Genomic DNA, 25,795 nt, shown 5'->3' with positions numbered 1-25,795 from the left:
ATAACAAACTGTGCAAGGATGGAGGTTGTAGGAGCAAGGAGAAGTTGTCTGTAAAGTTGGTGGATGCTTATTTTCCATTTTGCAGTCCCTTGTCTCCCTCTTGTGGCCTCCTGGAGGCAACTAGCTGTGCAAAAAAAGACAGCCTGGCGGCCGGCTGTTGCAGTGTTGCCCTCTCAGGCAACACTGAGTGACTGACTGAGCCGCACCGTCTTATATAAAGTTCAGACGGAACTTTGCACGTGTCATAGTGGAGCCCTGAGGAGCCAGAGCCAGCTTTCTGACATCATAATGGGGCCTCAGAGATAAAAGCCTGGGCCCAGGCAGTGTTGGTCAGTGCTGCTCAGCAGGCAGCACTGGACTGGACTGGATTACAGCTGATACAAGGTGTGAAGGAACAAGGGGTGGCTGTGGGCATGCACTGGCTGCCGCTGCCAGTGTTTATCTGCATGGCAGCAGGGCATTTGGGCGTTGCCAGGAAGGCATTTTTATGTAGATTCCTCCTCTTTCAGCACTGCATTGTGGTGCAAGCAAAAGAAGCAAATCCTGTCTGGCTTCCTCTCCGGCCTTTATTCACCTCCCGTGTAGCTGTGAGTGTGTGAGCCTGCAGGGCCCCATGGAATTGCCTAGAAGTAGGCTGAATCGCTGCAAGGGCTGAACAGCAGTATCGGGCAGGCTCGGGCAACGCGCGGCCCGTTCGGGTTATCGCTTCTCGGCCTTTTGGCTAAGATCAAGTGTAGTATCTGTTCTTATCAGTTTAATATCTGATACGTCCCCTATCTGGGGACCATATATTAAATGGATTTTTACAACAGGGAGATGGAAATAGAGCTTGCTCTGTCCACTCCACGCATTGACCTGGTATTGCAGTATTTCCAGGACCGGTGCACCCTTTCCTTATGTGTTGACTAAAATCAGATTCCAAAAGTGTTTTTTGTGTTTGCCATTGTTTCTGTCTTTCTGAAGGGATCTCCCCTTTTAATCCCATTATTTCAACACCTGTTGGACAATGCATGAGTGATAATGAGCTAATTGATTAAATGCAATTAATGAATACATTGCCACCTCTTGTTTTGTGTCGTCTGTGTGTCTGTGTTTCCGGCATTTCACATTGGAACAGCTCATTCACCTTCCTTGTCTTCTCTCCGCCCTCCCTTTTAGGTAAGTTAAAGAGCTGCACCTGAGCCAGCCACTGATTGATGCAGCACCACAGTCAAATAGTGGAGTGGAGTAGGGGAACAGCAAACAGCCATTAAAGCCGCCCGCCCGCCCGCCCGCCACAATGGACCTACCTGTGTACACTAGATGGATGTGATGGAATGTACTGTCGTCCCTACATTTCAAGAAGGAGTAAGAATTGCAGTTGCAACAAAGCCTTGCTTGCCTACAAAGAGAGCAGCAATTTGGATTTGTTACTATGTTACCTAGAAGAATAACAAACTGTGCAAGGATGGAGGTTGTAGGAGCAAGGAGAAGTTGTCTGTAAAGTTGGTGGATGCTTATTTTCCATTTTGCAGTCCCTTGTCTCCCTCTTGTGGCCTCCTGGAGGCAACTAGCTGTGCAAAAAAAGACAGCCTGGCGGCCGGCTGTTGCAGTGTTGCCCTCTCAGGCAACACTGAGTGACTGACTGAGCCGCACCGTCTTATATAAAGTTCAGACGGAACTTTGCACGTGTCATAGTGGAGCCCTGAGGAGCCAGAGCCAGCTTTCTGACATCATAATGGGGCCTCAGAGATAAAAGCCTGGGCCCAGGCAGTGTTGGTCAGTGCTGCTCAGCAGGCAGCACTGGACTGGACTGGATTACAGCTGATACAAGGTGTGAAGGAACAAGGGGTGGCTGTGGGCATGCACTGGCTGCCGCTGCCAGTGTTTATCTGCATGGCAGCAGGGCATTTGGGCGTTGCCAGGAAGGCGTTTTTATGTAGATTCCTCCTCTTTCAGCACTGCATTGTGGTGCAAGCAAAAGAAGCAAATCCTGTCTGGCTTCCTCTCCGGCCTTTATTCACCTCCCGTGTAGCTGTGAGTGTGTGAGCCTGCAGGGCCCCATGGAATTGCCTAGAAGTAGGCTGAATCGCTGCAAGGGCTGAACAGCAGTATCGGGCAGGCTCGGGCAACGCGCGGCCCGTTCGGGTTATCGCTTCTCGGCCTTTTGGCTAAGACCAAGTGTATTTATACAGGAGGTTTTTAGTCAGAAGGTGCTCAGGTACCCTCTCTCTCGGCCTCGGGGGATCGTCCAGGTTCGCCTGGACTTCACCCCCGTGCTGCTATTTGGGAGAGAGGCTTAGTCCTGAGCAACGAGTTGCGATCCCCCCCAGCCCCTTGGTCTCCGTAAGACAAGGGGCGCAGCGAAAGCTGTGCGGTTCGACCTGGCCACGCTAATGGCAGGCGAACCCGATGCGGTGCCGGTGTACGCCCGGCTTAAGAATTCTGCACGATTTATCGTGGCAGAGGGTGGAGGCGGTCCCCGTGGTATTAAATTTTTAGTCCACGCCATTTTGGAAGATCTGCTGGCGGTCCACAAGAACGAGCTCTTGGCTATCCAGGACTACCCGAAGCGAGGAATCTACGATGTCACCTTCATGGGAGAAGGAATACTCCGTGATGCTATGGACCGAGCTGAGAGGAAACAAGGTGAACTCGTAGCAGCGGGAGTCAAGGTAGTAGAGCATGAATTTGAAATAACCAAACTCGTGGTGATTAAAATGTATTCCCCATATGTGAGAGATATGGAAGTGGCAGCATTTCTAGCTGCCTACTTCAAAAATGTCAAACTCCTGGGGAAAGTGATGAACGAGTGTGGAGTGTGGACCGCCAAATGGAAGTTTTTAGTTACGCTGATTAAGGACCCCTCCACCCAAGAAACGAGATTACCACCGGCTCGTTTTAAAATTGGAAATGTGAATGGCGACCTCTACTTCTCAGGGATGCCAAACTTCTGCAGGGCTTGCGGTACCTATGGACATACCAGTTTTAACTGCGATGTCACCTGCAGAAACTGTGGAAGCAAAGAGCACAATATAAGGGAGTGCACAGAAGAAAAAAAATGCAACTTTTGTCAAAAAACTGGTCACTTGTATTTTTCTTGTCCTCATAGGTACCGAAGCGGAGAAGAAGAGCAACCCGGGGCGCCCCCACGTGCTCCACCAGTGGACCAGCCCCGCCCTCAGGGAGAGGAACAAGCCAGTGCTGCAAAGGAGCAGCGGGGTACCTGGGCTTCAAGAGTACGGTCTGTTGGAGCCAAAGCAGGTACCTCACAGCCAACAGCCTCAGAGGAGAGAAGGGAGTCCAGTGCGAAAGAAAAACGCCAAGCCAAACGTAAGGCTGAGAAGGGGCAGGCCAGTGAGATAACTGAGGCATCCCAGAGTGCTGGTTGCTCAGTGGATGCCGGGCCTGCTCCCAATCCTGGGTCTCTAGATACGGAGTCTGAAGAGGAAGGTTGGCTGAAAGTGGGTCCCCGTAAAAAGGGTAAACAGGAGCGTGCCGGTAGGGGGGTGACAGGGGAGGAGCAAATGGATACGTCCGTAAAGCAAAGTGAGGCTCCTCCTAGGACCACCCCCTCGTCGTTACTGGTGAGGAGGGTGGGCGCTGTTCCCCCCGAGCCAACCGACACCCCGCCATGTGCGCAACCTCCCCCTCTAGAACGGCCTGCACGGCCTGCACGGCCTCAGGGGGGAGCGGCGGGGCCCTTGGGGGACCCACCCGATACAGACCTATATGGTCAGCCGTTAGAGACCCAGGTAAGGCTGTGTGAATCTGGGCTCCCTGTATACGAGATGAGGGCTGTTGGCTCGACGCTCACTGAAGGTAGTTCCTCTCCTGAGTCATCCCCTTTCTCGCAAGAGTCAGACGAGGGCGGGGAGTTGAGTTCAAGCGAGATTTCTGGTATTGCTGGTGGAGGCCAAGTCTGATTTTAAGTAACACGATTATTTATTTTTTTAAAATCAAGACTAACACAATCAAATCTCCACGATGTCTGAAATAAAGGGGATCTCCCTCAACGTGAGGGGCGCCAAGTCCAAAGTCAGAAGGGTTGCTCTCTTCAGTTTTTTATCTGGCCTGGCAGCCTCTGTTTTTTTCCTGCAGGAGTGCGGCATTCCCCATGCAATGAAGTACCATAAATACAAAGAGGATTGGAAGTATGGTCCATCAGTCTGGTCTGGATCTAACGAGTCCAGATCAGCAGGGGTCGCCATTCTTTTTAAGGGAAACGTTTTTATTGATTTTATCCAAGAGATTCTTCCAGGACGTATTTTATTGGTTAAAGCTTTTATTGACGGCGTAAAATGGCAGTTTTTAAATTTTTACGGCTCACCTGACAAAAATGAGAGAGCAGAGATGCTAGAAATGTTACCTCTTTTTATTAATACAACTGAGCCTTTTATCCTCGCAGGTGATTTTAACTGTATCCTGAGGGGGGAACGCCGGCTTACCAGTGCTACAAGTAGGAATTACGATAAGACCTCTGGACTGCTCAAAGATATTGTAAATGATTTTAAATTAACTGATGTGTACAAAGAATGTAATAGGAGCAGCCCAGAGGAAGCCGGCGTTACCTGGAGCAACGCCACCTGTAGCTCCAGGATAGATTTTATTTTTTGTAATGAGAATGTACTGCCTTTTAATTGTGAAGTTTTAACTAATGTTTTTTCAGATCACAAGCTTTTATCATTTTATGTAAAGCGTGATTTTAATAAACCGGTGTGTAAGAAGTCCTGGAAGTTAAATGTTTCCCTTTTAGATGATCCACAGGTTTTTACTGATTTTATTGAATTTTACCAAAAATGCAGGCGGGGGAGAGACATGCGTACTCCCATCAGTGCATGGTGGGAGAAAATGAAAAAAAGAATAAAGGAATTTTTTATTAAAAAGAGCGTGGCGAAAGCCAGAGAAAAACATGCTTTTTTTAAAATTCTCAGCACCCGTCTGCAGACCCTGTACAAGATGAGAGATAATGAAATTGACGTTAAAACTGACATCACTAATTTAAAAAAAGAAATAGCTCAGTGCCTGGAGCAGAAAGGCAAAGAAATAATTTTCCGTTCCAAAATTCAGCATGTGGAGGAGAATGAGACCTGCTCCAGGTACTTTTTAAAAAAAATTAACAATAAAAAGGCTATTATTAAAAATATTGAAGGTGTGTCAGATGTACAGGGTATTTTAAGTAAAGTTCATGAGTTTTATGCTGACCTTTTTAGTGTTAAAACTGTGGATCATAATTTTATGCGTGACTCACTGAAGGAGATTACTACTGTTTTAGACCCTGTCTCCCAGAATTTTTTATTACAGGAGCTGACGGAGCAGGAGGTTTTAGAAACGGTAAAGAGTTTTAAAGCCGGAAAAGTTCCCGGACCGGACGGTATACCCAGTGAGTTTTATGTCAAATTTTATGACATTTTAAAAGAGGATCTTTTTAGCCTTTTTTATGAAGTTTTTAATTCCAAGATGCTGCCTAAGTCCTGGCGGAAGGGTGAGGTCTCCCTGCTACATAAGAAAGGTGACATCGCAGTTTTGAAGAACTGGAGACCAATAACCCTTCTGAATAGCGACTATAAAATAATGGCAAAAGTGTGCGCAAATAGATTAAAAGCCATAATACCCCACATTGTACACTCTAACCAGGTGTGTGGGGTGCCAGGCCGCAGCATCTGGGATAATCTTAACCTGATAAAAGACGTAATTGAGGACACGAGGTCTAGAAGAGGTAAATTAGCCATTTTATCTATAGACTTCGAGAAGGCGTTCGACCGTGTCTCTCATTTTTATCTTTTTAAGGTTTTAGAGCGTATGGGTATACCTGAAGGATTTTTATTATCACTTAAAGCCTTTTATAAAGATTGCACAAGCAAAATTTTAGTGAATGGTTTTAAGACACAGGACGTGATTTTAAACTCAGGGGTGAAGCAGGGGTGTCCCTTGTCCCCACTGCTTTTTATTTGTGCATTAGAGCCTCTACTGTGTACAATTCGCCGCGATAAGTTAATACGTGGAGTCCCCCTGCCCGGGGGTGGCGGCGTAGAGGCTAAAGCAGTGGGGTACATGGACGATGTAGCGGTTTTTTGCAGGGACACCCTGTCGCTTCAGAGAACCCTCAGACAAATTGAGTTTTATTGCTGTGCTTCCGGTTTTAAGGTGAACTTCGACAAAAGTAATATTTTAAATATAGGAAGCATGGCTTTTAGAGACATACCCGTCCCTGTGTCAGATAATATTACAATTTTAGGTGTCTCCTTCAGTGAGTGCGATAATGGTTTTATCAGTTGGGACATGGTGGCGCAGAAGGTAAATCAAAAAATATGTATGTGGAACATGAGAAAACTTACCATGGAGGGAAAAGTTTTAATTATTAAAATGGTCATTTTACCCCTGCTTTTATATCTAAGTATGGTTTTCCCTCCCCCCACGGTTTTATTGCAAAAAATTACTAAAGCATGTTTTACCTTCTTTTGGAGTTCCAGAATGGAGAAACTAAAAAGAGAGATTGTGATGAAATCCAAACCGAAGGGTGGCAAAGATTTTCCGAATTTTAACAGGTTTCTTTTAATCAAGTTCTTCAGTTTCTGTTTTAATTCCCTTTTTAAAGAACATTATTGGTCCTATTTTTTACGTTTTAATACAGGGTTTTTAATGCGAAGGTTTGGGTGGTTCAACATTGTTTTATCCTCACCTTACGCTTTTAAACTCTCAATAAACTATGTGATTTTAGAAAAGATAGTGACCTTATTCAACCTGAACGGAAAAAATGTAAATGAGCTGAAAAATAGTAAAAAGTTAATTAAAGACCTAAGAGAAAGTGAGACGGTCAGCAGGATTGAGAATTTTAATGAGGAACGAAGTGCTTTTATCTTCAAAATTATTAATGTGTTTTATCTTTTTAATACACAGATGGACCTGGCCTGGAGCTGCATTCATCAATGTCTTCCATGCCGGGCATTCCAATACAGAAGGAGGTTCGCGAGGTCTGCCGTCTGCCCGAGGGAAGGCTGCCAGGCCGAAGAAACGGTTCGACACATTTTTTGGACGTGTGATTTTGCGAAGGAATTTTGGAAAAAAATATTCCCTCTTTTGGCAAAGATGGCAGACCTGAAAGACTTGAATTATGAAGATATTTTATATGGACTATTTGGATGCCCAACCGCGAGCCAAAAGATAATAGCGTGGAAGACGATGAATTGCGCCAAAGAAGCTCTATGGAAGGCCAGGAACATCCTGATTTTTAAGCACGATGTTTTATCTACTGATGATGTTTTAGGTCTTTGTTTTAGCGAAATGTACATTTATTATTTATTAGACAAAAAAAGAAATGCCACCCTTCCAAATAAATGGTTTGTGAAAGAATGGAACTCCAACATATAAAGATTTGCCACCATGTCCCTTTTATGTAATGTAATGCAATGAAATATTGATTTTATTGTTATTCATTTGTACAAAAGTTGGTTTTATTGTAAACTGTATTTTTTTATGAAATAAATCATTGACACCCCTGAAAAGGGGTAGCCAACTTAAAAAAAAAATCTGTTCTTATCAGTTTAATATCTGATACGTCCCCTATCTGGGGACCATATATTAAATGGATTTTTAGAACAGGGAGATGGAAATAGAGCTTGCTCTGTCCACTCCACGCATTGACCTGGTATTGCAGTATTTCCAGGACCGGTGCACCCTTTCCTTATGTGTTGACTAAAATCAGATTCCAAAAGTGTTTTTTGTGTTTGCCATTGTTTCTGTCTTTCTGAAGGGATCTCCCCTTTTAATCCCATTATTTCAACACCTGTTGGACAATGCATGAGTGATAATGAGCTAATTGATTAAATGCAATTAATGAATACATTGCCACCTCTTGTTTTGTGTCGTCTGTGTGTCTGTGTTTCCGGCATTTCACATTGGAACAGCTCATTCACCTTCCTTGTCTTCTCTCCGCCCTCCCTTTTAGGTAAGTTAAAGAGCTGCACCTGAGCAAGCCACTGATTGATGCAGCACCACAGTCAAATAGTGGAGTGGAGTAGGGGAACAGCAAACAGCCATTAAAGCCGCCCGCCCGCCCGCCCGCCCGCCACAATGGACCTACCTGTGTACACTAGATGGATGTGATGGAATGTACTGTCGTCCCTACATTTCAAGAAGGAGTAAGAATTGCAGTTGCAACAAAGCCTTGCTTGCCTACAAAGAGAGCAGCAATTTGGATTTGTTACTATGTTACCTAGAAGAATAACAAACTGTGCAAGGATGGAGGTTGTAGGAGCAAGGAGAAGTTGTCTGTAAAGTTGGTGGATGCTTATTTTCCATTTTGCAGTCCCTTGTCTCCCTCTTGTGGCCTCCTGGAGGCAACTAGCTGTGCAAAAAAAGACAGCCTGGCGGCCGGCTGTTGCAGTGTTGCCCTCTCAGGCAACACTGAGTGACTGACTGAGCCGCACCGTCTTATATAAAGTTCAGACGGAACTTTGCACGTGTCATAGTGGAGCCCTGAGGAGCCAGAGCCAGCTTTCTGACATCATAATGGGGCCTCAGAGATAAAAGCCTGGGCCCAGGCAGTGTTGGTCAGTGCTGCTCAGCAGGCAGCACTGGACTGGACTGGATTACAGCTGATACAAGGTGTGAAGGAACAAGGAGTGGCTGTGGGCATGCACTGGCTGCCGCTGCCAGTGTTTATCTGCATGGCAGCAGGGCATTTGGGCGTTGCCAGGAAGGCGTTTTTATGTAGATTCCTCCTCTTTCAGCACTGCATTGTGGTGCAAGCAAAAGAAGCAAATCCTGTCTGGCTTCCTCTCCGGCCTTTATTCACCTCCCGTGTAGCTGTGAGTGTGTGAGCCTGCAGAGCCCCATGGAATTGCCTAGAAGTAGGCTGAATCGCTGCAAGGGCTGAACAGCAGTATCGGGCAGGCTCGGGCAACGCGCGGCCCGTTCGGGTTATCGCTTCTCGGCCTTTTGGCTAAGATCAAGTGTAGTATCTGTTCTTATCAGTTTAATATCTGATACGTCCCCTATCTGGGGACCATATATTAAATGGATTTTTAGAACAGGGAGATGGAAATAGAGCTTGCTCTGTCCACTCCACGCATTGACCTGGTATTGCAGTGTTTCCAGGACCGGTGCACCCTTTCCTTATGTGTTGACTAAAATCAGATTCCAAAAGTGTTTTTTGTGTTTGCCATTGTTTCTGTCTTTCTGAAGGGATCTCTCCTTTTAATCCCATTATTTCAACACCTGTTGGACAATGCATGAGTGATAATGAGCTAATTGATTAAATGCAATTAATGAATACATTGCCACCTCTTGTTTTGTGTCGTCTGTGTGTCTGTGTTTCCGGCATTTCACATTGGAACAGCTCATTCACCTTCCTTGTCTTCTCTCCGCCCTCCCTTTTAGGTAAGTTAAAGAGCTGCACCTGAGCCAGCCACTGATTGATGCAGCACCACAGTCAAATAGTGGAGTGGAGTAGGGGAACAGCAAACAGCCATTAAAGCCGCCCGCCCGCCCGCCACAATGGACCTACCTGTGTACACTAGATGGATGTGATGGAATGTACTGTCGTCCCTACATTTCAAGAAGGAGTAAGAATTGCAGTTGCAACAAAGCCTTGCTTGCCTACAAAGAGAGCAGCAATTTGGATTTGTTACTATGTTACCTAGAAGAGTAACAAACTGTGCAAGGATGGAGGTTGTAGGAGCAAGGAGAAGTTGTCTGTAAAGTTGGTGGATGCTTATTTTCCATTTTGCAGTCCCTTGTCTCCCTCTTGTGGCCTCCTGGAGGCAACTAGCTGTGCAAAAAAAGACAGCCTGGCGGCCGGCTGTTGCAGTGTTGCCCTCTCAGGCAACACTGAGTGACTGACTGAGCCGCACCGTCTTATATAAAGTTCAGACGGAACTTTGCACGTGTCATAGTGGAGCCCTGAGGAGCCAGAGCCAGCTTTCTGACATCATAATGGGGCCTCAGAGATAAAAGCCTGGGCCCAGGCAGTGTTGGTCAGTGCTGCTCAGCAGGCAGCACTGGACTGGACTGGATTACAGCTGATACAAGGTGTGAAGGAACAAGGGGTGGCTGTGGGCATGCACTGGCTGCCGCTGCCAGTGTTTATCTGCATGGCAGCAGGGCATTTGGGCGTTGCCAGGAAGGCGTTTTTATGTAGATTCCTCCTCTTTCAGCACTGCATTGTGGTGCAAGCAAAAGAAGCAAATCCTGTCTGGCTTCCTCTCCGGCCTTTATTCACCTCCCGTGTAGCTGTGAGTGTGTGAGCCTGCAGGGCCCCATGGAATTGCCTAGAAGTAGGCTGAATCGCTGCAAGGGCTGAACAGCAGTATCGGGCAGGCTCGGGCAACGCGCGGCCCGTTCGGGTTATCGCTTCTCGGCCTTTTGGCTAAGCTCAAGTGGTTTAGCTGGGAGGTCCGTCTGAGTGTTCGCCCTTGGCCTTGTGGCATCGCTGGTCCGCCAGCTTAAGCCACCTGCTGCTTTAGGGGGTGATCCAGGAGACAGGGAAGGCGATCGGAGGACGAGGACGAGGAGGATTATGGCTGGACCGCCTAATGCACCAAATACAGTTCGGCTGTTTATCGCAGAGGAGAAGAGGACGTCGTATGGAATTTTGCATGTGCAACAGAAGGTGTTGGAAGGAATTCTGGGAATGGCACACGAATCGATCTTCTGTCTTCAGTCCTTTCCCCAGCAAGGATTCTTTGATGCAAGTTTTTCCACCGTGAGTGAAATGAGGACCTGCTACCTCCGGAGTCAGGAGAACCTTTCCCATCCAGAGCTGCAGGGAATTGATTTTGTCCCTTGTGAGACCAAGAAAAAGAGGATCCCGGTGGTAATCCACATGTACAATCCTTTTGTTGAGGATGAGGAGATCCAGGCATTTTTGGGTCGTTATTGTGCCTATGTCTCTGGTGTGGAGAAAAGGAAGAACATTCTTGGGACTTTTAATGGTATGAGGAGGGTTTGGGTGGAGCTGCGTCCAGACCCAAATGGGCATGATGGTCTGTGCCACCCTCCCCAGAATTTTGCTATTGGGAACAACAGAGGTTTCCTTCACTACCCTGGCCAGCCGGATTTTTGTAGGGTGTGCTACGCCTTTGGCCACACCCGGGAGAATTGTACCACTGGACAGGTATGCAGAAACTGTTACAAGCCTGGACATGAGACTGCCAATTGCGAGGAGGCACGTAAGTGTCACTTCTGCGGATCTGTGGAACACCTTGCCAGGCGGTGCCCTAAGGTGTATGGAGAGGTACAGAGGTCCTATGCCGGGGTCGTGAGAGGTGAGATTGCTGCCTTCGGTCCAACAGCGCCACCTGTGATGGAGCCGGAGGTTCATGAGGCGGCTGTTGTGGAGGATGTTCCTGTTGCGGTGATGTCGGAAGCTGTTGCAGTTCCGGACCTGTTGGTCGCTGAAGGGGAGGAGGCTCAAGCTCCATCTGAGTCCTCTGGAGATCCGGGGGAGATGCAGGTTGATAAATCCTCTCTGAAGCGCAAGGAACCAGAGAGCGTAGTTTCAACGCCATTGAGTGAGCGCATTGAGGAATTTTCCAGTCCGGGTGGGGGAGGGGGAGATTCATCGGCTGCGGTGGACTCTGACTCTTCTACCTCTTCTTTTGGGGCTGGCTACCTTGAGAGCGGTACTGTTACCAAGTTGGCGAAAACCATTCACTTCACAAGAGGTGTAGTGGGGAATAAGAAGGAGAATGTGGCTCGTACTGCTGCGGATGGGACTCCGACGAAACATAGAGGAAGGGGTGCTTTAAAGAAGTCGTGAGGCCCTGTGTTTGAATTGTTTTGACTTTCATTTATAAATAATGCATTTTGCTATAGGTTCCTTAAATGTCCGGAGTATCAGGACTGCAACAAGAAGAGCTGCAACTTTTGATTTTCTGTCAAATTATCATTTTGATGTTTTATGTTTGCAGGAGTGTTGTTTGCTGGAGGAACCTATAAATGCTACCTGGGCCTTGGGTCCTGCAATTTGGTCAGGATCCCAGGAAAGAAACGGGGGGGTGGGAATATTATTTAAAAGTAATGATTTTGTTGTGAAGAAGGTAATTCACATAGTTCAGGGGAGGGTCTTATTAGTTAATTTTGAGTATAGAGGTGCCTCTTATAAAGTTATTAATGTCTATGCTCCGACTGGACGGAGAGAAAGAGCGGAGATGTTTGAGAAATTATATTTTTTCTTGGGGGGGAGGGAAAATTGTTTCCTTCTGGGAGACTTTAATTGTACAGTGAATGCAGGGGATAGGAGTAATGTTGGAGGGGGAGGTGATAGTGGGGTGGATAGTACTGGGAAACAATTAAATGAAATTGTGAGTTTATTTGAACTTAAGGATTGTTTTCGTGAAAAAAATGATGGTTCTTTTGGTTATACGTATTTTAGTAATACTGGAAATATATCGTCACGAATTGATTTTATTTTTTGTTCTAGGTCATTAACTGTTATGGACTTTAAAAGGAGGAGGATGCCGTTCACGGATCATGCGTGGATCGAATGTGTGGTTAAAAGTAACAGTACGTATGAATTTGGTAGGGGTGTATGGAAATTAAATGTGACATTGTTGGATGATGAATGTGTTCGGGAGCAATATAGGAGATTGTTTGGGATGTGGCAATCAAAGAAAGGGGAGTTTTTTAGTGTGATTGACTGGTGGGAATGGGTTAAAAGGGAAACAAAAAGGTTTTTTGTAAAAAAAGGGTGTGAAAGAGGAAGGAAAGAAATGGAGGAGTATGAGAGATGGCAAAAAAGATTGGAGTATTTGTATGAACTTAGACGGGTGGGTATGAATGTTGAAGGTGAGATTGAAGAAGCGCGTGATTATGTTAAAAGATGTTTGGAGGAAAAAGGTAAGAAAATTATTGCACAAGCTAGAGTGGAAGTAAGGGAAAAAGATGAGAAATGCACAAAGTTTTTCTTTAAAAAAGCTTTTAATAAAAAAACTGGAATGGTGAGTGTGTTGAGAGAGGATGGTGTAGAAGTGTTTGGTAAAAATGAGATTCTGGATGAAGTATGGAAGTTTTATACGGATTTGTTTACTGAGAAGAAGCGTGATTGTTCATTAGAGCGTGAATGTTTGGGGTATGTGGATAAACAGTTGGATGAGATTGATCAGAGTTTTTTGAGTGAGGACATAAGGAAGAGTGAAGTAGAGGATGCAATGAATGGTATGAAGAAGGGGAAAGTAGCAGGAAGTGATGGTTTGCCTGTAGAATTTTATTGTGTATTTTGGGATATGATTGGTGATTATGTATGGGAAGTTTGTAAGGAAGTTTTGGAGAGAGGTAGGTTGTCAAAAAGTATGAGTGAAAGTGTGACTGTTCTTTTGTTTAAGAAGGGGGAGAAAAAGAGTTTAAAAAATTGGAGGCCGATAGCGCTCTTAAATTGCGATTACAAGATTATATCTAAGATTATTGCTAATAGGTTGAGAAGTGTGATTGACTGTATGGTTGGTGAAGAACAAATGTGTGCAGTGCCTGACAGGAGGATTTCTGAATGTTTGCTGGGTTTGAGAGATGTGTTGTGGGACTGTAAGGATAGGAAACAAGGTGTGGCTGTGATTACGGTTGATTTTGAGAAGGCGTATGATAGAGTTGTGCATGATTTTATGTTCAAGATTTTGAGGAAAATGGGTGTACCGGAGAGAATGGTTGGATGGATTCAGTGTTTATACAGAGATATAGGGAGCAGAATCCAGGTGAATGGTTTTCTGAGCGAGAAGGTGAGGATTATGTCAGGAGTTCGTCAAGGGTGTCCTTTGTCACCAATTTTATTTGTTTGTGTGATTGAACCGTTGTTGGGTATGTTTAGGCGGGACAAGGTAATGCGGGGTGTAGAAATCCCTGGCAGTAAGGGGAGAGATGTGCGTGTGATTGGTTATATGGATGATGTCACGGTTGTGTGTAAATGTATGGCTGCTGTTAAGCGGGCTAAGTTGCTGATTGAATGTTTTTGTATGATGAGTGGGTTTAAGTTGAATGTGGATAAAAGTGGTTGTAAGTTTTTTGATGAATGGAAGGAAAATGACTTGTGTGGATGGCCAGTGAGACAAGGTGGGGTGGAAGTTCTGGGGGTGATTTTTGACAATGATTTGTATGGGAAAGAGAGTTGGGGGAGAGTTTTAGAACGGGTGAAAAATAAAACAAATTTTTGGTCTTTAAGGACTTTATCGATTGATGGGAGAGTTTTGGTGATTAAATCTGTGATTATTCCAATTTTGTTGTATATTAATTATGTTTTTCCTCCGCCTGACAGATGTCTGGCGAGAATCATCCGAGTAATTTTTTTGTTCCTTTGGAACTCAAAGATGGAGAAATTGAAGCGAGAGAAAGTGGTGAAGAGAAGAGTGAATGGTGGAAAAGGTGTGATGAATATTGAATGTTTTCTGGCGGTGAAGTATGTAAGTTTTTGTATGTCGATCAGTAAGAAGGAAAGTGTGTATGGTTGTATGGTAAAGTATTTGGCTGGAAGGGTGTTACTGAGATATAAATTAATGGTAAGGGATTTGAGGGAGCCAACAAGTTTTGGTACTCCATGGTTTTATATGAGGATTGATAGGTGCATTAGGAGGAACCACTTAGAGAATGTGACAGTGAATGATTGGTGTGAGAGCAAGAAAGTGATGAAAGTTTTGGAGTCAAGAGAGATCGTTGAATGTGTGGCTGGTTTGACTGAGAATGAGAGTAAAGCAGTGTGGAAGAATGTGCAAAGTAAAGAGTTAGTAAACAGGCAAAAGGATCTTGCTTGGATGACTGTGCATAGGTGTTTACCTACGCGCGAGTTTCAACGGAGAAGAAGGTTGGTAAACAGTGAGAACTGCCCCAGGGCAGGATGTGGTAGGTGTGAGAATTATGTTCATTTACTGTGGGAGTGTGAGTATGCTAAGAATGTATGGAAAGGGATGGGTAAATTGATTAAAGGTATAACTGGGGTTGAATTATTGACGTTTAATATGATGATGTTTGGGTTGTGTGGTGTGAATAGAGAGAAAGCTAGGTTGTTGTGGTTGATTGTAAATTGCGTAAAAGAAGTGTTGTGGGATGTCAGGAATATCTTAGTTTTTAAGCAAAAGGACGTTGAAGTGTATGAGTGTTTGGGCATGATCCGTGGACGTTTATTTCTGTATGTGTTATGTGACCGAAAAAGACTTGGCAGTGATGCCGAAGGAGTCTGGAAATACAAAAAATGGCGGTCATGGCTTATTAATTGAATTTAATGTGTTTTTTTTCTTTTCTTATAAGAATGGGTTTTTTTTGTTTTTTTGGGGAGGATACAATGTATTTGTGTTTGTATTTTTGGATATTTCTCTTTTGAAATGATGGATGTATCTTTGAATATTTTGTTTTTGTACTTTTCATGACAAATGTATGAAATGTAATCTGACTTTATTTTCAATAAAAATTAAAAAAAAAAAATCTGTTCTTATCAGTTTAATATCTGATACGTCCCCTATCTGGGGACCATATATTAAATGGATTTTTAGAACAGGGAGATGGAAATAGAGCTTGCTCTGTCCACTCCACGCATTGACCTGGTATTGCACTATTTCCTTATGTGTTGACTAAAATCAGATTCCAAAAGTGTTTTTTGTGTTTGCAATTGTTTCTGTCTTTCTGAAGGGATCTCCCCTTTTAATCCCATTATTTCAACACCTGTTGGACAATGCATGAGTGATAATGAGCTAATTGATTAAATGCAATTAATGAATACATTGCCACCTCTTGTTTTGTGTCGTCTGTGTGTCTGTGTTTCCGGCATTTCACATTGGAACAGCTCATTCACCTTCCTTGTCTTCTCTCCGCCCTCCCTTTTAGGTAAGTTAAAGAGCTGCACCTGAGCCAGCCACTGATTGATGCAGCACCACAGTCAAATAGTGGAGTGGAGTAGGGGAACAGCAAACAGCCATTAAAGCCGCCCGCCCGCCCGCCCGCCACAATGGACCTACCTGTGTACACTAGATGGATGTGATGGAATGTACTGTCGTCCCTACATTTCAAGAAGGAGTAAGAATTGCAGTTGCAACAAAGCCTTGCTTGCCTACAAAGAGAGCAGCAATTTGGATTTGTTACTATGTTACCTAGAAGAATAACAAACTGTGCAAGGATGGAGGTTGTAGGAGCAAGGAGAAGTTGTCTGTAAAGTTGGTGGATGCTTATTTTCCATTTTGCAGTCCCTTGTCTCCCACTTGTGGCCTCCTGGAGGCAACTAGCTGTGCAAAAAAAGACAGCCTGGCGGCCGGCTGTTGCAGTGTTGCCCTCTCAGGCAACACTGAGTGACTGACTGAGCCGCACCGTCTTATATAAAGTTCAGACGGAACTTTGCACGTGTCATAGTGGAGCCCTGAGGAGCCAGAGCCAGCTTTCTGACATCATAATGGGGCCTCAGAGATAAAAGCCTGGGCCCAGGCAGTGTTGGTCAGTGCTGCTCAGCAGGCAGCACTGGACTGGACTGGATTACAGCTGATACAAGGTGTGAAGGAACAAGGGGTGGCTGTGGGCATGCACTGGCTGCCGCTGCCAGTGTTTATCTGCATGGCAGCAGGGCATTTGGGCGTTGCCAGGAAGGCGTTTTTATGTAGATTCCTCCTCTTTCAGCACTGCATTGTGGTGCAAGCAAAAGAAGCAAATCCTGTCTGGCTTCCTCTCCAGCCTTTATTCACCTCCCGTGTAGCTGTGAGTGTGTGAGCCTGCAGGGCCCCATGGAATTGCCTAGAAGTAGGCTGAATCACTGCAAGGGCTGAACAGCAGTATCAGGCAGGCTCGGGCAACGCGCGGCCCGTTCGGGTTATCGCTTCTCGGCCTTTTGGCAAGATCAGGTGTAGTATTTCTGCATCTGGTTTTGTTGGGAGGTGTCCGGGGTACCCTGCTCCTTGGCCTTGGGGGATCGTCTCTTTTCACAGAGAGACTTCACCCCCTTGCTGCTATTTGGGGAGTGGGCTTAGCCCCCGGACAACGAGTTGCGATCGCGCCTTACCCAAAAGGTCAACCGACCTTGAGGCGTTTTCCTAAGAGCGTTCCGAGGGCGTTTATCGGGCTTCGTAGGTGTCTGGGGTACCCTAATCCTTGGCCTTGGGGGAGGGTTCCACTTAATTGTGGAATCTGAGCCCTTGCTGCTATAAGGGACAGGCTTAGCCCCCAGGCACTGAAAATGCCATTCACATTTGGTTTCGCATCCGGGGACACCCGGTTGCGCCAGTCCGTCCGCATTGAGGTGGAAGAAGGCCATCGTCAGCGGAAGAACCTTCGCTTCATTGTGGAGGTGATTCTGCTGGACTTCCTGGGGCTCAAGCGGGCGGACATCCTGTGTCTCAATGACCAGGAAAGCCGCGGTCGGTACACCATCTCCTTTACGGCCGCGGCATGTTGCGAGAATATGCACAAGAGACTATCTGATGCGGACCAGAGTGAGGAGCGGCTAAATGGACTGAACTTTTTATTCCTCTACGGGGAGGAAGAAGTCCCGCTCGTGATGTGCATGTTCAGTCCATTTGTCTCAGAGTGTGACATTGAAACCTTCCTCAGTCGTTACTGCAGGGAGGTCCGCTTCTCACACAAAATCTTGAACACCCAGAGCTTCTGGAATGGCAAAAGGAAATATTGGGTGAAGTTCCGCCAGGATCCCAATGGCATTGGAGGCTTACATCACCCACCCCAGAACTTTGCCATTGGGAAGAATCGAGGATTCTTATTTTACCCCCAGATGCCAATAGCCTGCCGGAACTGCTTGAGATATGGCCACACCAGAGAACATTGTGACCGGCCCCATGTGGTGCAGTGTAATAGGTGTGGCCAGGTTGGACACGTGGCGGCAAAATGCAGTTCCGAGGTGTTGTGCAATCTGTGCGGCATGACTGGGCATGCTTTTAAAGACTGCCCCCGCAGAGCGAAATCTGGGCCACCCAGACCAGGGCCAGAGCGGCAGTTTGCAACATGTGCAGACGCTGCTGGTAATGCCCCAAAACGAGCATTGACGACTGAGGGGTCCAGGCCAAAGTCCTTCACAGCTCCATCGGGGGGCCCACCGATGTCAGCCTCGAGGGACGGCCATAGGGATTCCACCGGGTCCAGGCAGAGCAGGAGGAATTCTGACTCTGCTGGACATAAGTTGACCGGCACCTCTGCAAACAGGTCCTCTGCTCCGCCTGCGGTGGACCCTGTTGAGGCAGTGGTTAGCGACAGGCGTCGTGCCTCCGTAGGTTCTGCAGTAGGACCCGACGCCTGTCCCAAGAGTGTGGGCATGGAGCGGAGACACTCTGTGTCAAACGAGGGCTCCATTAAGAAAACCCCAAAACATGCTGGATTGGAGCCTCGTTTTGACCATTTCCGGTCAACGGGGGGGTCGGAGCAAAGTTCCTCCACTGCGGTTGTGGAGGGGCTTGCGATGAAGGCTCCCCGTAAGCAGGCAAAGGTTGCCAAAAGTGATGGGACCTCACAGGCCCCTGTGCAGCTGCCAAGTAAAGACATCAGCAATATCTTCAGCCAGGGGCCAGAGATGGGTGAGAGCGACTTCGAGGAGATGGATAGGAGCCATTCTGCAAAGAGACAGCGAGAGGAAGAGGAGTCCGGAGTTCGGAGGAAAGCTGCCTATCGGAGTTCGGATGAGAGCAGTGTGGGGGTTGGAGCCGCCCACGTATCTGGCTCTGACCCTACCAACATTCAAGATTTATTGACCCCTCAAAAAGGGGGTCCAGATTCGCAGCTGATCTCCGAGTACGACTCTTCTGGTTCGGACTCTGACCTCAACTGAGACTATGTTGGTTCCTATCAAAGTCGCCTCACTAAATGTGAGGTCCCTAAAGGGCCCTGTTCGCAGGACTGCTTTATTTTCATTTTTAGAGACTGTGGACTTTGACCTTTGCCTGCTTCAAGAATGTGGAATCCCTAATGACTTGGAATATCAAGATCTAAAGATGGACTGGAAACTAGGCCCCTCAGTCTGGTCTGGTGGAAATGACTGTCGCTCTGCGGGGGTTGGATTGCTCTGCCGAGGTCGTTTTATCTCCATCCAAACAGTGACTGAAATCATGCCCGGCAGAGCTATTTTAATACATTTGCTTTTTAATGGAATTTTAATTCGTGTTTTAAACGTTTATGCCCCTCCTACCAAACAGGAGAGGGCAGAACTATTAGAGATTTTACCATTGTTTTGTGTTGGGTCTACCCCCCTGCTGGTGGGTGGTGATTTTAACTGTGTACGAGATGGAGAACACCGGCAGGGTGGGGATTTTAATCGAAAAATTGACCGTACTTCTTACCTGCTCAAGAATTTTATTGGTGATTTTAAATTGAAAGATTGCTGGAGGGAACTCTTGCCTGCGGACCCAGGCCCCACCTGGTCCAATGGAAGAGTGAGCTCCAGAATTGATTTTATTTTCACTTCTAATAGTTTTATTCCCAAAAAATGTTTGCTTTTAACAAATATTTTATCTGATCACAAGCTCCTTTCGGTGCACCTGGAGCTAGAGGGAGAGCAAAAAGCTTGTAGGGGTCCCTGGAGACTAAACACTACACTCCTGGAGGACCCCATCATTAAAGAGGAGTTTGTGCGGACCTACCAGTGTTGGCAGTCCCATAGAGCGCCCAGTCAGCATATGCTACACTGGTGGGAGGGCATTAAACCCAAAATCAGAGCTTTTTTTATTCGAGCAGGTAAGAAGAAAGCAAAAGAGAAAAAACAATGGTTTTATGTTCTTAATAAACGTTTACATGTACTTTTTAAATTGAAGGAGATTGGTATGGATGTTGATGATGATATCTTAAATCTTAAAGCTGAAATAAAACATGCCATAGAAGAGAAAGGGAAACAAATAATTTTTAATTCACATGTAAAGTACCTCGAGGATGGCGAGAAGTGTTCCCGGTTCTTCTTCAAAAAGGTAATGGATAAACGAGATGTCATTTTAAACCTTGAAGGAGAAACCACTATGGTCGGCATTTTAAATTCTGCTTTTAATTTCTACCAATCTCTTTTTAACAAGAAAAATATTGATCCTTCCTTTTTAGAACATGTTCTTAATTCCCTTGATGCCAAGCTAGATATTTTAGACCAGGTAGTTTTATCCCGTAATATTACCTTGGAGGAACTTTTATTTGCTTTTAAAAGTTTTTCTAATGGGAAAGCTCCTGGGGAAGATGGTCTGCCCATCGAATTTTATCATGCTTTTTGGGAAATTTTAAAGAATGACATGTTTTTATTGTATAAGGAAGTTTTTATTACTGAAGAGCTGCCCCCTTCCTGGAGGAGGGGGATTGTGTCCTTAATTTTTAAAAAAGGTGAGAAGGACCAGTTAAAAAACTGGCGTCCTATTACTCTTTTAAACGTTGATTGTAAAATTTTAGCTAAACTAATAGCAATCCGTTTTAAACCTTTTATTCATAAATTAATCCATCCAAACCAGGTATGTGGGGTACCTGGGAGGTCAATTACTGAGTCCCTGAATATTTTACGTGACATCATTTGGTATTTTAAAGAAAGGGGTCAAAGCCTTGCTATTTTATCCTTAGATTTCGAGAAGGCTTTTGACCGGGTCTCCCATGAATATCTTTTTATGGTTCTTAAAAAGATGGCTGTTCCTGAAATTATTTTAACACGTATTAAGCTTTTATATCGATCCTGTTTTAGCCAAATTTCTATCAACGGATTTTTAACTAAAGGTGTTCCTCTTTTATCAGGGGTGAAACAGGGGTGCCCGTTGTCTCCGCTCCTTTTTATTTGTGCCATAGAACCTCTGTTCACCCTAATAAGAGATGATAAAGTCATCAGAGGCGTGCCCATACCTGGAGGAAGGGGGAACCAGGTAAAAATCCTAGGCTATATGGATGACGCCACCGTCCTATGCCCAGACGCCGCTTCTATGAGAAGGGCATTGAGGAACACCGGCTTTTTTTGTGAAGCCTCTGGTTTTAAATTAAACGTTGATAAGTGTGACTGTTTTTATACTGGTGTATGGGATTCCTCTGTGACACCAGGAGTTAACATGCAGCAGGATCAGATAAAAATTTTAGGAATTGTTTTTAATCAAGAAAACGATGGGAGACCCAATTGGGATTCAGTAATTGCCAAAATGGAAAAAAAGGTTTTAATGTGGAATTTGAGAAATCTCACCATGGAGGGAAAAGTTTTAATAATTAAATCTGTTTTATTACCCATAATGCTCTATGTAGCTATGGTTTTCCCTCCAACAATTTTATATATTAAAAAAGTGACCAGGATCTGTTTTATGTTTTTATGGGGTTCCAAAATGGAAAAACTAAAACGGGATTTTATGTACAGATGTAAGGACAATGGCGGGAGAGATGTTCCTAACCTTTTTTACTTCTTTTACATTAAATACTTTTGCTTTTGTTTTAAAATGTATAATTCTGATGGTATTTTTAGCTACTTTTTAAAGTACGCTACGGGCATGATTTTTAAACGATGGTTTCGTGTCCCTTTGAATTCTCCTGTGCTTCTGTGTCCCCCAAAACAATATGCGGTGCTCGAAAAAACTGTCAGGCTCCTAGGTCTCCAAGAATTGGAGCCTGACATATTGGGGGACCAGAAAAAAGTGTCACTCTCCTGTAGGCGGCAGGAGGATACACTGGCAGTTTCAAATTTCTCACAGGCAAGGTCCAAGGTGGTGTGGCGAAACGTTTTCGGGAAATTTATGGCAAATGTGCACAAGGACCTTGCCTGGGCAATCGTTCACCAGTGCCTCCCTACCCGTGAATTCCAGCATAGGCGAGGACTGGTGGCGAGAGCCAAGTGCCCGAGAGACAGGTGTGGTGACGACGAGACGGTAATGCACCTGTTTTGGAACTGCCCATATGCACAGGAGGTTTGGAGGAAGGTAGGCCCATTGCTGAAATGGGCCTGCGGTCTTAAAGATCTTAAATTTGAATACGTGTTTTATGGTCTTTTTAACTGCCCAAGTTTTAAACAGCAAATGGTCTGTTGGATCATTTTAAACTGTTTTAAGAATGCCATCTGGAAGGTTAGGAACATTCTGCTTTTTAAACACGATTTTATTGACGTTAAAAATTGTGTGAAATATGCCCTAAGTGAAATGTATATTTATTATCTTAGGGACAAAAAGCAGCTAGGGGTAAAAGAAGCAACATCCATGTGGTGTTTGCAAATGTGGAATACCATAACATTGTAAATAAAAATGGTTTTATTCTTTTATGTCTTTTATGCCCTGTATAAATTTTATCCTGCTATTGTTCTGTACTTTTATTATAACATCTGTATTACTGGTCTTATTATTATTGCTTTTGTATTCATTTAAATGTATGAATATTCATGTATTATGCTATTGATTTTATCTTGTGGTTTCAATTTAAAAAAAAGTCTGTAAAATATATTATTTTTGCCAATAAAAAACTTTGTTGAAACCTTATCTGTTCTTATCAGTTTAATATCTGATACGTCCCCTATCTGGGGACCATATATTAAATGGATTTTTAGAACAGGGAGATGGAAATAGAGCTTGCTCTGTCCACTCCACACATTTACCTGGTATTGCAGTATTTCCAGGACCGGTGCACCCTTTCCTTATGTGTTGACTAAAATCAGATTCCAAAAGTGTTTTTTGTGTTTGCCATTGTTTCTGTCTTTCTGAAGGGATCTCCCCTTTTAATCCCATTATTTCAACACCTGTTGGACAATGCATGAGTGATAATGAGCTAATTGATTAAATGCAATTAATGAATACATTGCCACCTCTTGTTTTGTGTCGTCTGTGTGTCTGTGTTTCCGGCATTTCACATTGGAACAGCTCATTCACCTTCCTTGTCTTCTCTCCGCCCTCCCTTTTAGGTAAGTTAAAGAGCTGCACCTGAGCGAGCCACTGATTGATGCAGCACCACAGTCAAATAGTGGAGTGGAGTAGGGGAACAGCAAACAGCCATTAAAGCCGCCCGCCCGCCCGCCACAATGGACCTACCTGTGTACACTAGATGGATGTGATGGAATGTACTGTCGTCCCTACATTTCAAGAAGGAGTAAGAATTGCAGTTGCAACAAAGCCTTGCTTGCCTACAAAGAGAGCAGCAATTTGGATTTGTTACTATGTTACCTAGAAGAATAACAAACTGTGCAAGGATGGAGGTTGTAGGAGCAAGGAGAAGTTGTCTGTAAAGTTGGTGGATGCTTATTTTCCATTTTGCAGTCCCTTGTCTCCCTCTTGTGGCCTCCTGGAGGCAACTAGCTGTGCAAAAAAAGACAGCCTGGCGGCCGGCTGTTGCAGTGTTGCCCTCTCAGGCAACACTGAGTGACTGACTGAGCCGCACCGTCTTATATAAAGTTCAGACGGAACTTTGCACGTGTCATAGTGGAGCCCTGAGGAGCCAGAGCCAGCTTTCTGACATCATAATGGGGCCTCAGAGATAAAAGCCTGGGCCCAGGCAGTGTTGGTCAGTGCTGCTCAGCAGGCAGCACTGGACTGGACTGGATTACAGCTGATACAAGGTGTGAAGGAACAAGGGGTGGCTGTGGGCATGCACTGGCTGCCGCTGCCAGTGTTTATCTGCATGGCAGCAGGGCATTTGGGCGTTGCCAGGAAGGCGTTTTTATGTAGATTCCTCCTCTTTCAGCACTGCATTGTGGTGCAAGCAAAAGAAGCAAATCCTGTCTGGCTTCCTCTCCGGCCTTTATTCACCTCCCGTGTAGCTGTGAGTGTGTGAGCCTGCAGGGCCCCATGGAATTGCCTAGAAGTAGGCTGAATCGCTGCAAGGGCTGAACAGCAGTATCGGGCAGGCTCGGGCAACGCGCGGCCCGTTCGGGTTATCGCTTCTCGGCCTTCTGGCTAAGCTCAAGTGGTTTAGCTAGGGGGACCTTGGGAGTACGCTCTTCCTTCGGCCTTGTGGCATCGGCAGCTTGCTGTCTTAAGCCACCTGCTGCTATAGGGGGAAGACTACGAACAAGACCGAAAAGGCGATCGATCATCATGGGTGTGATCATCCGTTATATTTCAGCCGGCGAAGCGCGGATTCGTTTTTCCTTTCGATTTGAAGTGGAGGAGAGCAAGGTGGATCGGTTCCAGTTACCTTACTTCGTGAGAGAAATCCTTTACAAGATCTTGTTGGTGAAGAAGGAGACCATCGTTTGCCTGAGGGATTCCAGGAAAGGAGCCTACATTTTGACCTTGGATTCTATTTCTGCCTGCCAAAATTTATTTGAGGTACTCAAGACCTGCAAAGAGAACCCGGAGCTCGATGGACTGACCGTAACCATTCTTTATTCTGGTGGGGATGTGCCTTTGGTGGTATGTATGTATAACCCTTTTGTGCCTGTGGAGGACATTGCTTTGTTTCTGAGAAAATACTGCATTAGCATAAAATATTCGCATAAGGTCATGAACTCGGAAGATTTGTGGACTGGCAAACACAAGTTTTTTGTTAAATTGGCTGGAGATCCAGGTGGTGTTGGGGGACTGTGTCATCCACCATCAAACTTTTCCATTGGGCGTGACAAGGGATATCTCTTTTACCCAGAGATGCCTCTGTTTTGCAGGAAGTGTAAGAAATTTGGCCACACTGCAGATGGTTGTGAAAGTCCGGCTGTCTTTTGTGGTCGCTGTAATAAAGAAGGTCATCTGTCTAAGGACTGCAGCACAATGGTCTGCAATGTTTGTGGAGAAGAAGGTCATGCCTTTAAGTACTGCAGTATGCGTACGTCCAGATCTTGGGCTGATCGAGTGGCTGGAAGGAGTGGCGCTGTCCAGGTTGGGCTCCCTGCTGCGGACCCAGGGGGGAGTAATCAACCTGAGCAGCCAAAACTACTTGCAGAGAAGCCAACAGTGAAAATCAAGACCGGGGTGGAGCTTGTGGGGCACTCTGCTGCTGCAGCTGAGGTGGGGAGGGCACTCCCTGCTGAGGCTGTAGCTGATGGAAAGCCCAGATCAAGTGAGGAAGCCATGGAAGTCGCCTCAAGGGAAACAAAACGCAAGAAAGGCAAAAAAGACGGGGAGGAGCAACCCCTGGGAGTTAAAAGACCCTCAAAGATGAGTGCAGAAGAAATTGATACATGTCAGTTAATGTCAAGGCCTCTAATACCACTAATGTCAGCGTCTGATCCTTTCAATATTGAGGATTTTGTAAGTCCAGAGTCACTATTGGGCTTTATATCCGAAAGTTCGAGCTCCAGCTGATAAAATCATCTATTAGATGGCATCTTTAAAATATGCCTCACTTAATGTGAGAAGTTTGAAGAGCCCCACTCGGAGGGCTGCTTTGTTTAAGTATTTGGAGTCTGTGGACTGTTCTATTTATTTTTTACAGGAATGTGCAATTGATCACAGCCCAAATTACAGTGATATCCGGAAGGACTGGACTATTGGGCCATCAGTCTGGTCTGGAGATAACATAAATAAAAATTCGGGTGTTGGGGTTTTATTTAGAGGTTCAGATATACAAATATTGTCATATTTTGAGATTGTTCCTGGGAGAGCTCTACAGGTGAATGGCAAGTATAATGGGTTAGAGATCAAGTTGATAAATGTATATGCTTCACCTGAGAAACAAGAAAGGGCTGATTTGCTTAATGATATGCAAGTTTTTATCCCAGGCCCAACACCGATTCTAATGGCTGGTGATTTTAATTGTAATATGAGTGGTGAACAGCGTGAGAGTAGAAGTGTACATGTGAGAACGGATAAAACAGAGAAACAACTTAAAAATTTTACAATAGATTTTAATCTCTCTGATATGTGGAAGAGTTTACATCCCAATGACCCTGGATATACTTGGGAGAATAATGTCTGTAAATCTAGAATAGATTTTGTTTTAATATCAGATAGTGTTAAATTGAATAATATTTCTCTTTTATCTAACATATTCTCAGATCATA

General features: G+C 45.1%; 4 non-coding genes and 1 pseudogene across 4 annotated transcripts; all 5 read left to right on the top strand.

Moving 5' to 3' along the window:
• Positions 1-701: 701 nt before the first annotated feature.
• LOC142685372 (U2 spliceosomal RNA) lies at positions 702-892 on the top strand. The gene has a single exon (XR_012854859.1). It is a non-coding gene; the product is annotated as a U2 spliceosomal RNA (small nuclear RNA).
• A 6,555-nt stretch (positions 893-7,447) lies between these two features.
• On the top strand, positions 7,448-7,661 carry LOC142685305 (U2 spliceosomal RNA; annotated as a pseudogene).
• Positions 7,662-8,903: 1,242 nt separating this feature from the next.
• LOC142685368 (U2 spliceosomal RNA) lies at positions 8,904-9,094 on the top strand. Its single transcript, XR_012854855.1, has one exon. It is a non-coding gene; the product is annotated as a U2 spliceosomal RNA (small nuclear RNA).
• A 6,258-nt stretch (positions 9,095-15,352) lies between these two features.
• LOC142685321 (U2 spliceosomal RNA) lies at positions 15,353-15,537 on the top strand. Its single transcript, XR_012854815.1, has one exon. It is a non-coding gene; the product is annotated as a U2 spliceosomal RNA (small nuclear RNA).
• Positions 15,538-22,307: 6,770 nt separating this feature from the next.
• LOC142685318 (U2 spliceosomal RNA) lies at positions 22,308-22,499 on the top strand. The gene has a single exon (XR_012854813.1). It is a non-coding gene; the product is annotated as a U2 spliceosomal RNA (small nuclear RNA).
• Positions 22,500-25,795: the final 3,296 nt, after the last annotated feature.

This window comes from Rhinoderma darwinii, assembly GCF_050947455.1.
Source record: "Rhinoderma darwinii isolate aRhiDar2 chromosome 5 unlocalized genomic scaffold, aRhiDar2.hap1 SUPER_5_unloc_13, whole genome shotgun sequence".
NCBI classification, from domain to species: domain Eukaryota; kingdom Metazoa; phylum Chordata; class Amphibia; order Anura; family Rhinodermatidae; genus Rhinoderma; species Rhinoderma darwinii.
This window is presented reverse-complemented; position numbering and strand designations above follow the sequence as displayed.